Source organism: Acipenser ruthenus, chromosome 60 (assembly GCF_902713425.1).
Source record: "Acipenser ruthenus chromosome 60, fAciRut3.2 maternal haplotype, whole genome shotgun sequence".
Lineage (NCBI taxonomy): Eukaryota > Metazoa > Chordata > Actinopteri > Acipenseriformes > Acipenseridae > Acipenser > Acipenser ruthenus.
This window is the reverse complement of record NC_081248.1, coordinates 3,731,036-3,741,261: the sequence shown is the minus strand read 5'-3', so window position 1 is coordinate 3,741,261 and position 10,226 is coordinate 3,731,036. Positions and strand designations below refer to the sequence as shown.

The window sequence follows — 10,226 nt, the reverse complement described above, 5'->3', positions numbered from 1 at the left end:
TGTGCTTTACAATGCTTCCCTATGCTTTACCAGACCTCTCTGTGCTTTACAATGCTTCCCTATGCTTTACCACACCTCTCTGTGCTTTACAATGCTTCCCTATGCTTTACCAGACCTCTCTGTGCTTTACAATGCTTCCCTATGCTTTACCACACCTCTCTGTGCTTTACAATGCTTCCCTATGCTTTACCACACCTCTCTGCACTTTACAATGCTTCCCTATGCTTTACCACACCTCTCTGTGCTTTACAATGCTTCCCGATGCTTTACCACACCTCTCTGCACTTTACAATGCTTCCCTATGCTTTACCACACCTCTCTGTGCTTTACAATGCTTGTCTATGCTTTACCAGACCTCTCTGTGCTTTACAATGCTTGTCTATGCTTTACCTCTCTGCTTTATTACACTTTGCTGTTGCAAATACTTCAGCGCTATAATCCACTCACTTCCTCTTTTTAAATCAGCGCTATAATCCACTCACTTCCTCTATTCAAATCACGGCAAGACAAGCTTCAAGTTTGACTATTTTTCTAACCTGTCGATTTCCTGTCGGCGCTGAAGGGGTTAACCAACCCAGGTGTTTCCTGAGCTCTGTCACATGACCTCCTCTGCCGCACCGCGATCATGTGACGAGCAAAGTTTCGGAAAGTTCAAATATACACCACAATACAGGAACTAGATAAGTCCCGCCCTGCTCACTCTCCCATTTGCTAAGAAGCCTCTATCTGGTCTCGGCATTGGGCCGTCTTGTTGTCACTCAGCCACCGATGTCCCGCCCCCGTCCTTGGGACTTGAAATTGATACTTAGCGAATTCTGAGGAGAGAGAGAGAGAAGGAAAAATAGAGAAGACGAGAAAATCGATTAAAACAAGAAAACAGAGCCATGATGTGAAGAGAAGAGGAGAGAAGAGAAGAGGGACAGAGGGAGAGAGAGAGAGAGACAAGGTAAGAGAGACGCGCGAGAGAAACGGAGTGACTTCTTAATGCTAACGCTGCAAAATAGGAACACAGTTCGACTTTAAAAAATACGTTTTAAATGTTCTCAATTATTATTATTATTATTATTATTATTATTATTATTATTAGTAGTAGTAGTAGTAGTCGTAGTAGTATTGTTGTTGTTGTTTTGAAATGTCCTTACAAACATAACTAAAACTTACACTAACTTGACTTTTGAAATTCCTAGTGTGTGTCTCAGTCGATTTTGTATCCAGTATATTTTCAACCGCTATGTTTTGTAAAACCTGTGTAACTATTTGAATGTTATTGAGAGATGAGAGAGAGGTGGCGAGTCTAACATTACAGAGGTAATGTAATTTAAGACAGAGAGAGAATATGAGAGGAGAGGAGGGAGTGTGAGAGAGGGGAGGGAGTGTGAGAAGGGGTGAGAGAGGGACGGAGAGGAGGAATGAGAGAGGAGGGAGTGTGAGAAGGGATGAGAGAGGGACGGAGAGGAGGAATGAGAGAGGGGAGGGAGTGTGAGAAGGGATGGGTGAGAGGGAGAGGAGGAATGAGAGAGGGGAGGAGTGTGAGAAGGGATGAGAGAGGGACGGAGAGGAGGAATGAGAGAGGGGAGGGAGTGTGAGAAGGGGTGAGAGAGAGGGACGGAGAGGAGGAATGAGAGAGGGGAGGGAGTGTGAGAAGGGATGAGAGAGGGGAGGGAGTGTGAGAAGGGGTGAGAGAGAGGGACGGAGAGGAGGAATGAGAGAGGGGAGGGAGTGTGAGAAGGGGTGAGAGAGAGGGACGGAGAGGAGGAATGAGAGAGGGGAGGGAGTGTGAGAAGGGATGGGTGAGAGGGAGAGGAGGAATGAGAGAGGGGAGGAGTGTGAGAAGGGATGAGAGAGAGGGACGGAGAGGAGGAATGAGAGAGGGGAGGGAGTGTGAGAAGGGGTGAGAGAGAGGGACGGAGAGGAGGAATGAGAGAGGGGAGGGAGTGTGAGAAGGGATGGGTGAGAGGGAGAGGAGGAATGAGAGAGGGGAGGAGTGTGAGAAGGGATGAGAGAGGGACGGAGAGGAGGAATGAGAGAGGGGAGGGAGTGTGAGAAGGGGTGAGAGAGAGGGACGGAGAGGAGGAATGAGAGAGGGGAGGGAGTGTGAGAAGGGATGAGAGAGGGGAGGGAGTGTGAGAAGGGGTGAGAGAGAGGGACGGAGAGGAGGAATGAGAGAGGGGAGGGAGTGTGAGAAGGGGTGAGAGAGAGGGACGGAGAGGAGGAATGAGAGAGGGGAGGGAGTGTGAGAAGGGATGAGAGAGAGGGAGGGAGAGGAGGAATGAGAGAGGGGAGGGAGTGTGAGAAGGGATGAGAGAGAGGGAGAGGAGGAATGAGAGGGGAGGGAGTGTGAGAAGGGGTGAGAGAGAGGGATGGAGAGGAGGAATGAGAGAGGGGAGGGAGTGTGAGAAGGGATGAGAGAGAGGGACGGAGAGGAGGAATGAGAGAGGGGAGGGAGTGTGAGAAGGGATGAGAGAGAGGGACGGAGAGGAGGAATGAGAGAGGGGAGGGAGTGTGAGAAGGGATGAGAGAGAGGGATGGAGAGGAGGAATGAGAGAGGGGAGGGAGTGTGAGAAGGGATGAGAGAGAGGGATGGAGAGGAGGAATGAGAGAGGGGAGGGAGTGTGAAGGGATGAGAGAGAGGGACGGAGAGGAGGAATGAGAGAGGGGAGGGAGTGTGAGAAGGGGTGAGAGAGGGACGGAGAGGAGGAATGAGAGAGGGGAGGGAGTGTGAGAAGGGGTGAGAGAGAGGGACGGAGAGGAGGAATGAGAGAGGGGAGGGAGTGTGAGAAGGGATGAGAGAGAGGGACGGAGAGGAGGAATGAGAGAGGGGAGGGAGTGTGAGAAGGGGTGAGAGAGAGGGATGGAGAGGAGGAATGAGAGAGGGGAGGGAGTGTGAGAAGGGATGAGAGAGAGGGATGGAGAGGAGGAATGAGAGAGGGGAGGGAGTGTGAGAAGGGGTGAGAGAGGGACGGAGAGGAGGAATGAGAGAGGGGAGGGAGTGTGAGAAGGGATGAGAGAGAGGGATGGAGAGGAGGAATGAGAGAGGGGAGGGAGTGTGAGAAGGGGTGAGAGAGGGACGGAGAGGAGGAATGAGAGAGGGGAGGGAGTGTGAGAAGGGATGAGAGAGGGACGGAGAGGAGGAATGAGAGAGGGGAGGGAGTGTGAGAAGGGATGAGAGAGAGGGACGGAGAGGAGGAATGAGAGAGGGGAGGGAGTGTGAGAAGGGATGAGAGAGGGATGGAGAGGAGGAATGAGAGAGGGGAGGGAGTGTGAGAAGGGGTGAGAGAGAGGGATGGAGAGGAGGAATGAGAGAGGGGAGGGAGTGTGAGAAGGGATGGGTGAGGGAGAGGAGGAATGAGAGGGGAGGGAGTGTGAGAAGGGATGGGTGAGAGGGAGAGGAGGAATGAGAGAGGGAGGGAGTGTGAGAAGGGATGGGTGAGAGGGAGAGGAGGAATGAGAGAGGGGAGGGAGTGTGAGAAGGGATGAGAGAGGGACGGAGAGGAGGAATGAGAGAGGGGAGGGAGTGTGAGAAGGGATGAGAGAGAGGGATGGAGAGGAGGAATGAGAGAGGGGAGGGAGTGTGAGAAGGGGTGAGAGAGGGACGGAGAGGAGGAATGAGAGAGGGGAGGGAGTGTGAGAAGGGATGAGAGAGAGGGATGGAGAGGAGGAATGAGAGAGGGGAGGGAGTGTGAGAAGGGATGAGAGAGAGGGACGGAGAGGAGGAATGAGAGAGGGGAGGGAGTGTGAGAAGGGATGAGAGAGAGGGATGGAGAGGAGGAATGAGAGAGGGGAGGGAGTGTGAGAAGGGATGAGAGAGAGGGATGGAGAGGAGGAATGAGAGAGGGGAGGGAGTGTGAGAAGGGGTGAGAGGGACGGAGAGGAGGAATGAGAGAGGGGAGGGAGTGTGAGAAGGGATGAGAGAGAGGGATGGAGAGGAGGAATGAGAGAGGGGAGGGAGTGTGAGAAGGGGTGAGAGGGACGGAGAGGAGGAATGAGAGAGGGGAGGGAGTGTGAGAAGGGATGAGAGAGAGGGATGGAGAGGAGGAATGAGAGAGGGGAGGGAGTGTGAGAAGGGGTGAGAGGGACGGAGAGGAGGAATGAGAGAGGGGAGGGAGTGTGAGAAGGGATGAGAGAGAGGGATGGAGAGGAGGAATGAGAGAGGGGAGGGAGTGTGAGAAGGGGTGAGAGAGGGATGGAGAGGAGGAATGAGAGAGGGGAGGGAGTGTGAGAAGGGATGAGAGAGAGGGATGGAGAGGAGGAATGAGAGAGGGGAGGGAGTGTGAGAAGGGGTGAGAGGGACGGAGAGGAGGAATGAGAGAGGGGAGGGAGTGTGAGAAGGGATGAGAGAGAGGGATGGAGAGGAGGAATGAGAGAGGGGAGGGAGTGTGAGAAGGGGTGAGAGGGACGGAGAGGAGGAATGAGAGAGGGGAGGGAGTGTGAGAAGGGATGAGAGAGAGGGATGGAGAGGAGGAATGAGAGAGGGGAGGGAGTGTGAGAAGGGGTGAGAGAGGGATGGAGAGGAGGAATGAGAGAGGGGAGGGAGTGTGAGAAGGGATGAGGGAGAGGAGGAATGAGAGAGGGGAGGGAGTGTGAGAAGGGATGAGAGAGAGGGATGAGAGAGGGGAGGGAGTGTGAGAAGGGATTGGTGAGGGAGAGGAGGAATGAGAGGGGAGGGAGTGTGAGAAGGGATGAGCGAGGGAGAGGAGGAATGAGAGGGGAGGGAGTGTGAGAAGGGATGAGAGAGAGGGACGGAGAAGAGGAATGAGAGAGGGGAGGGAGTGTGAGAAGGGATGAGAGAGAGGGACGGAGAGGAGGAATGAGAGAGGGGAGGGAGTGTGAGAAGGGATGAGGGAGAGGAGGAATGAGAGAGGGGAGGGAGTGTGAGAAGGGATGGGTGAGAGGGAGAGGAGGAATGAGAGAGGGGGAGGCTAGTGAGGTTAAGACTGGAGGAGGAGAGAGAAAGCAGTCAATAATAAATGAATAGTTGTATTAATTTTACACAATCAGAAAATACCATGTTCACCCTCTCATGATCCACGAAGGGCAGAGTGTTGCAGGTTAATAATGGTACAATGGCCCAGCGTTTTGCCACACCCTCTATATAGAGAATAAACTGCTTCGTAAAGTCGAATGAAACCTGCTGAGTAATGTTATGTTAACATATTGAATTGCACACCTTTGTTGTTTTCCACATTCTTTTGGAAATCTCGCTTGCAATACTACTGTACAACTATTATGGCTTGGATATCATTTTGTAGTTTCTTTGTTTGCATGATGCTAAATTAAAGATCATATTATGTTTGTACAGTTTCTTTTTTTTTAAATTATGGAATTAATTGTGGAATACAAGCAGAGCAGGTTGTGAACTTCTGGCAGTAATCTTCAAGCCCCTGGCACTACAGTCATTGCATCAGAGATGAGTCGGGTGCTTGTCCCCTTTTTCATTTCATTTCCCCTTGCTTTTTTAAAAATGTCATGCATCATAAGCAGCTGTGTGTGCAAGTGGTCAAAATCAAAGTCATTAGAATAGGTTTCCAAAGTTGTTGAAAACGTTACGTTTTCTCCATTAGCAGCAGTAAGCAACAGGTGTTCAATATTGTGAGCCACTACAGTGTCCTTCTGGTCAGACTGCCGAGCCAGCTCGCTGTCCAGGTCTAGAAGTTCATAGTATTGCTTCCTGTAACAGCTTTCTGGGCTCTGAAAGGTGATTGCTTCACCTTGGTCTATTCTTGGGGTCTCTGGTTGTTTTCAGCCTGGTCTATTATTCTTGGGATCTCTGGTTGAGATCCAAGCAAGCCAGTCCATCCACGCAAGCCAGTCCATCCAAGCAAGCCAGTCCATCCAAGCAAGCCAGTCCATCCAAGCAAGCCAGTCCATCCAAGCAAGCCAGTCCATCCAAGCAAGCCAGTCCATCCAAGCAAGCCAGTCCATCCACGCACGCCAGTCCATCCACGCACGCCAGTCCATCCACGCAAGCCAGCCAGTCCATCCAAGCCAGCCAGTCCATCCACGCAAGCCAGTCCATCCACGCAAGCCAGCCAGTCCATCCACGCAAGCCAGCCAGTCCATCCACGCAAGCCAGCCAGTCCATCCACGCAAGCCAGCCAGTCCATCCACGCCAGCCAGTCCATCCACGCCAGCCAGTCCATCCAAGCCAGCCAGTCCATCCACGCAAGCCAGCCAGTCCATCCACGCAAGCCAGCCAGTCCATCCACGCAAGCCAGCCAGTCCATCCACGCAAGCCAGCCAGTCCATCCACGCAAGCCAGCCAGTCCATCCAAGCCAGCCAGTCCATCCAAGCCAGCCAGTCCATCCACGCAAGCCAGCCAGTCCATCCAAGCAAGCCAGTCCATCCACGCACGCCAGTCCATCCAAGCAAGTGGCTTTGCTTCAGGGAAAACTTGATAAGGCGAGTCACCTCTAACAGGTCCCAAGCATCCCGAACAGCTCTGCAGGTTTTACCTGCGTCTTGTAGGCACAGGTTTATACAATGTCCCAGGCAGGGAATGTGAATGGCTGTAGGGTTTTGTTGCTTGAATTGTGACCAGACATATTTGCTGTTCCATCGGATGCTTGTCCCCTGCACAGTCGATGTCATGTTGCAGCGTCTCAGAATGGCATTCAGCACACTGCAGATAGCAGCCGAGTCATTCTGAGGCAGGTCAACTAAACCAATACAATCCTCATGAATGATGCACTCCTCGTCTACCCAGCGAAATAATGCGACCAGCTGTTCTTTGTTGGCAATATCACAGGTCTGATCAGCAAGTATTGAATAAAACCCTGCCTCACATCTCTGTTAGGAGTCTCTGTAACATGTAAAGTGATATGAGTTGTATTAGTTTGTTGTTAATGCCGTGGGACGTGTCAGCTGTTTCAATAACACTGCACAGTGATACTTCTGTTGGGCCCATATTTGAGAATCTAGTTGTTTTGAAATCTGCATTTGGAATTTTTTAGGATTCGAAATGTTTTAGGATTCGACAGAATTGTTCCAATTTTGGAAACATCAACTGTGAGCCCCTCCGTGTTTCTGTTAACGTTTAAGCACTTAGATGTGTTGAACCCACAATATGTACACAAAAGTGTTCCCTCCCTGTACAGAGTGTGAGCTAGCTGTAGTCTTTGACCCATGCAGACTGCTCTTCCTGGTCTTGGACCCTCTTTGTTGTTTCCACTATAGCGGGTCGACTGGTTGGCAAGGCCTGGTAAGATCCTGACAGTATTTGGAGGATCACACTACAGCGGGATTGTGACAGTCGTCGAGACTGGTTCTGATGCAGTTTTTTTTAATTTGGAATCGGCAATTATTTTACACCCAATTTTCTCCCAATTTGGAATGCCCAATTATTAAACCCGGCTCACCGCTGCAACCCCCGAACTCGGGATAGAGAAAGACGAGCACTCGCGTCCTCACTGCAGCCCACCTTGAAGCTATTACAGAACTGCAGCGTCGGAGGACCATGCAGTTCTGAACCGCACACAGACACGCCTGCAGGCACCCGGCCAGCCACAGCGGTTGCTGATGCACGGTGAGCCAAGGACTCGCCAGCCAACCTGAACCCTCCCTGCCCGGGCAGCGATTGGCTAATTGCGCGCTGCCCCCTGGGAACCCCCTGCCACGGTCGGCAGTGGCATAGCCTGGATTCGAACTGGTGATCTCCAAGCTATAGGACGCATCCTGCACTCCGGCAGAGTGCCTGTACTGGATGTGCCACTCGGGAGCCCACGATTCAGTTTCTGCAGATGCATATTGGTGTGTAGTTGCTGCTTCGTTGTCATGTGCAGGTGCCGTATCGAGACGTGTTTGGTAGCTTGGCTGTTGTTCAAGTTAAAAAAACAATCAGTAATTGATTTATTTGCATGCGTCGTATTTGTAGTCTAGCACAATGCTCTTGTTGAATTACATACAGTATGTGATTGGCACAAAAATCTTTCTGCGGCGCCAATAATCCTGTTGCTTATTTTGTCCAGGGGAGTAATGTAGCCAGGTAAAAAACATAATCATTCATTTTGCGATAGACACGCAACATTTTGAGGAAAATATCTTCTAATGGGAGAGAAATCTATTAAATGAACTGAGTTTCCCAGGGTGAGAAGATTTGTTATAAAATGTGTCTTGCATGGTGTTCATGGGGGAGGGGTTTCCTGAAGGGGGCTGAACAGAGACGTCATGGTCAGGGACCGTAGGAAAATACTGATATTTTTTTACAGTTTTTTTTAGAGTTACAGTTGGGTTTGAACCCTGGTCTGGTTCAGACGTATTCTTTTGAAGTTTAAATCCTGTTTGTGATTCACTCGCTGCTTGTGTCTGTTCTTCGTGTTTGTGATTCACTCGCTCCTTGTGTCTCTTCATGTTTGTGATTCACTCGCTGCTTGTGTCTCTTCATGTTTGTGATTCACTCGCTGCTTGGGTCTGTTCTTCGTGTTTGTGATTCACTCGCTCCTTGTGTCTCTTCATGTTTGTGATTCACTCGCTGCTTGGGTCTGTTCTTCGTGTTTGTGATTCACTCGCTGCTTGGGTCTGTTCTTCATGTTTGTGATTCACTCGCTGCTTGGGTCTGTTCTTCGTGTTTGTGATTCACTCGCTGCTTGTGTCTGTTCTTCGTGTTTGTGATTCACTCGCTGCTTGTGTCTGTTCTTCGTGTTTGTGATTCACTCACTGCTTGTGTCTGTTCTTCATGTTTGTGATTCACTCGCTGCTTGGGTCTGTTCTTCATGTTTGTGATTCACTCACTGCTTGTGTCTGTTCTTCGTGTTTGTGATTCACTCGCTGCTTGGGTCTGTTCTTCATGTTTGTGATTCACTCGCTGCTTGGGTCTGTTCTTCGTGTTTGTGATTCACTCGCTGCTTGGGTCTGTTCTTCGTGTTTGTGATTCACTCGCTGCTTGGGTCTGTTCTTCGTGTTTGTGATTCACTCGCTGCTTGGGTCTGTTCTTCATGTTTGTGATTCACTCGCTGCTTGGGTCTGTTCTTCGTGTTTGTGATTCACTCGCTGCTTGGGTCTGTTCATGTTTGTGATTCACTCGCTGCTTGGGTCTGTTCTTCGTGTTTGTGATTCACTCGCTGCTTGTCTGTTCTTCGTGTTCGTGATTCACTCACTGCTTGTGTCTGTTCTTCATGTTTGTGATTCACTCGCTGCTTGGGTCTGTTCTTCGTGTTTGTGATTCACTCGCTGCTTGTGTCTCTTCATGTTTGTGATTCACTCGCTGCTTGTGTCTGTTCTTCGTGTTTGTGATTCACTCGCTGCTTGGGTCTGTTCTTCGTGTTTGTGATTCACTTGCTGCTTGTGTCTGTTCTTCGTGTTTGTGATTCACTCGCTGCTTGGGTCTGTTCTTCATGTTTGTGATTCACTCGCTGCTTGGGTCTGTTCTTCGTGTTTGTGATTCACTCGCTGCTTGGGTCTGTTCTTCGTGTTTGTGATTCACTCGCTGCTTGGGTCTGTTCTTCGTGTTCGTGATTCACTCGCTGCTTGTGTCTCTTCATGTTTGTGATTCACTCGCTGCTTGTGTCTGTTCTTCGTGTTTGTGATTCACTCGCTGCTTGGGTCTGTTCTTCGTGTTTGTGATTCACTCGCTGCTTGTGTCTGTTCTTCGTGTTTGTGATTCACTCGCTGCTTGGGTCTGTTCTTCTTGTTTGTGATTCACTCGCTGCTTGGGTCTGTTCTTCGTGTTTGTGATTCACTCGCTGCTTGGGTCTGTTCTTCGTGTTTGTGATTCACTCGCTGCTTGGGTCTGTTCTTCGTGTTTGTGATTCACTCGCTGCTTGGGTCTGTTCTTCATGTTTGTGATTCACTCGCTGCTTGTGTCTGTTCATCGTGTTTGTGATTCACTCGCTGCTTGTGTCTGTTCTTCGTGTTCGTGATTCACTCGCTGCTTGTGTCTGTTCTTCATGTTTGTGATTCACTCGCTGCTTGTGTCTGTTCTTTGTGTTCGTGATTCACTCGCTGCTTGTATCTGTTCTTCGTGTTTGTGATTCACTCGCTGCTTGGGTCTGTTCTTCGTGTTTGTGATTCACTCGCTGCTTGGGTCTGTTCTTCGTGTTTGTGATTCACTCGCTGCTTGGGTCTGTTCTTCGTGTTTGTGATTCACTCGCTGCTTGGGTCTGTTCTTCGTGTTTGTGATTCACTCGCTGCTTGGGTCTGTTCTTCGTGTTTGTGATTCACTCGCTGCTTGGGTCTGTTCTTCGTGTTTGTGATTCACTCGCTGCTTGGGTCTGTTCTTCGTGTTTGTGAT

At 50.3% G+C, this 10,226-nt stretch overlaps 1 protein-coding gene across 2 annotated transcripts in view; it reads left to right on the top strand.

Annotated features, from left to right (window-relative positions):
- Positions 1 to 716: 716 nt before the first annotated feature.
- Positions 717 to 10,226, top strand: part of LOC117966732 (C-Jun-amino-terminal kinase-interacting protein 4-like) — a 78,672-nt gene continuing 69,162 nt past the window's right edge. For both annotated transcript variants that reach the window (XM_059018538.1, XM_059018537.1), the window contains exon 1: positions 717 to 946. The gene's annotated coding sequence lies outside the window, so the exon portion shown is untranslated. The remainder of the gene's footprint in view (positions 947 to 10,226) is intronic.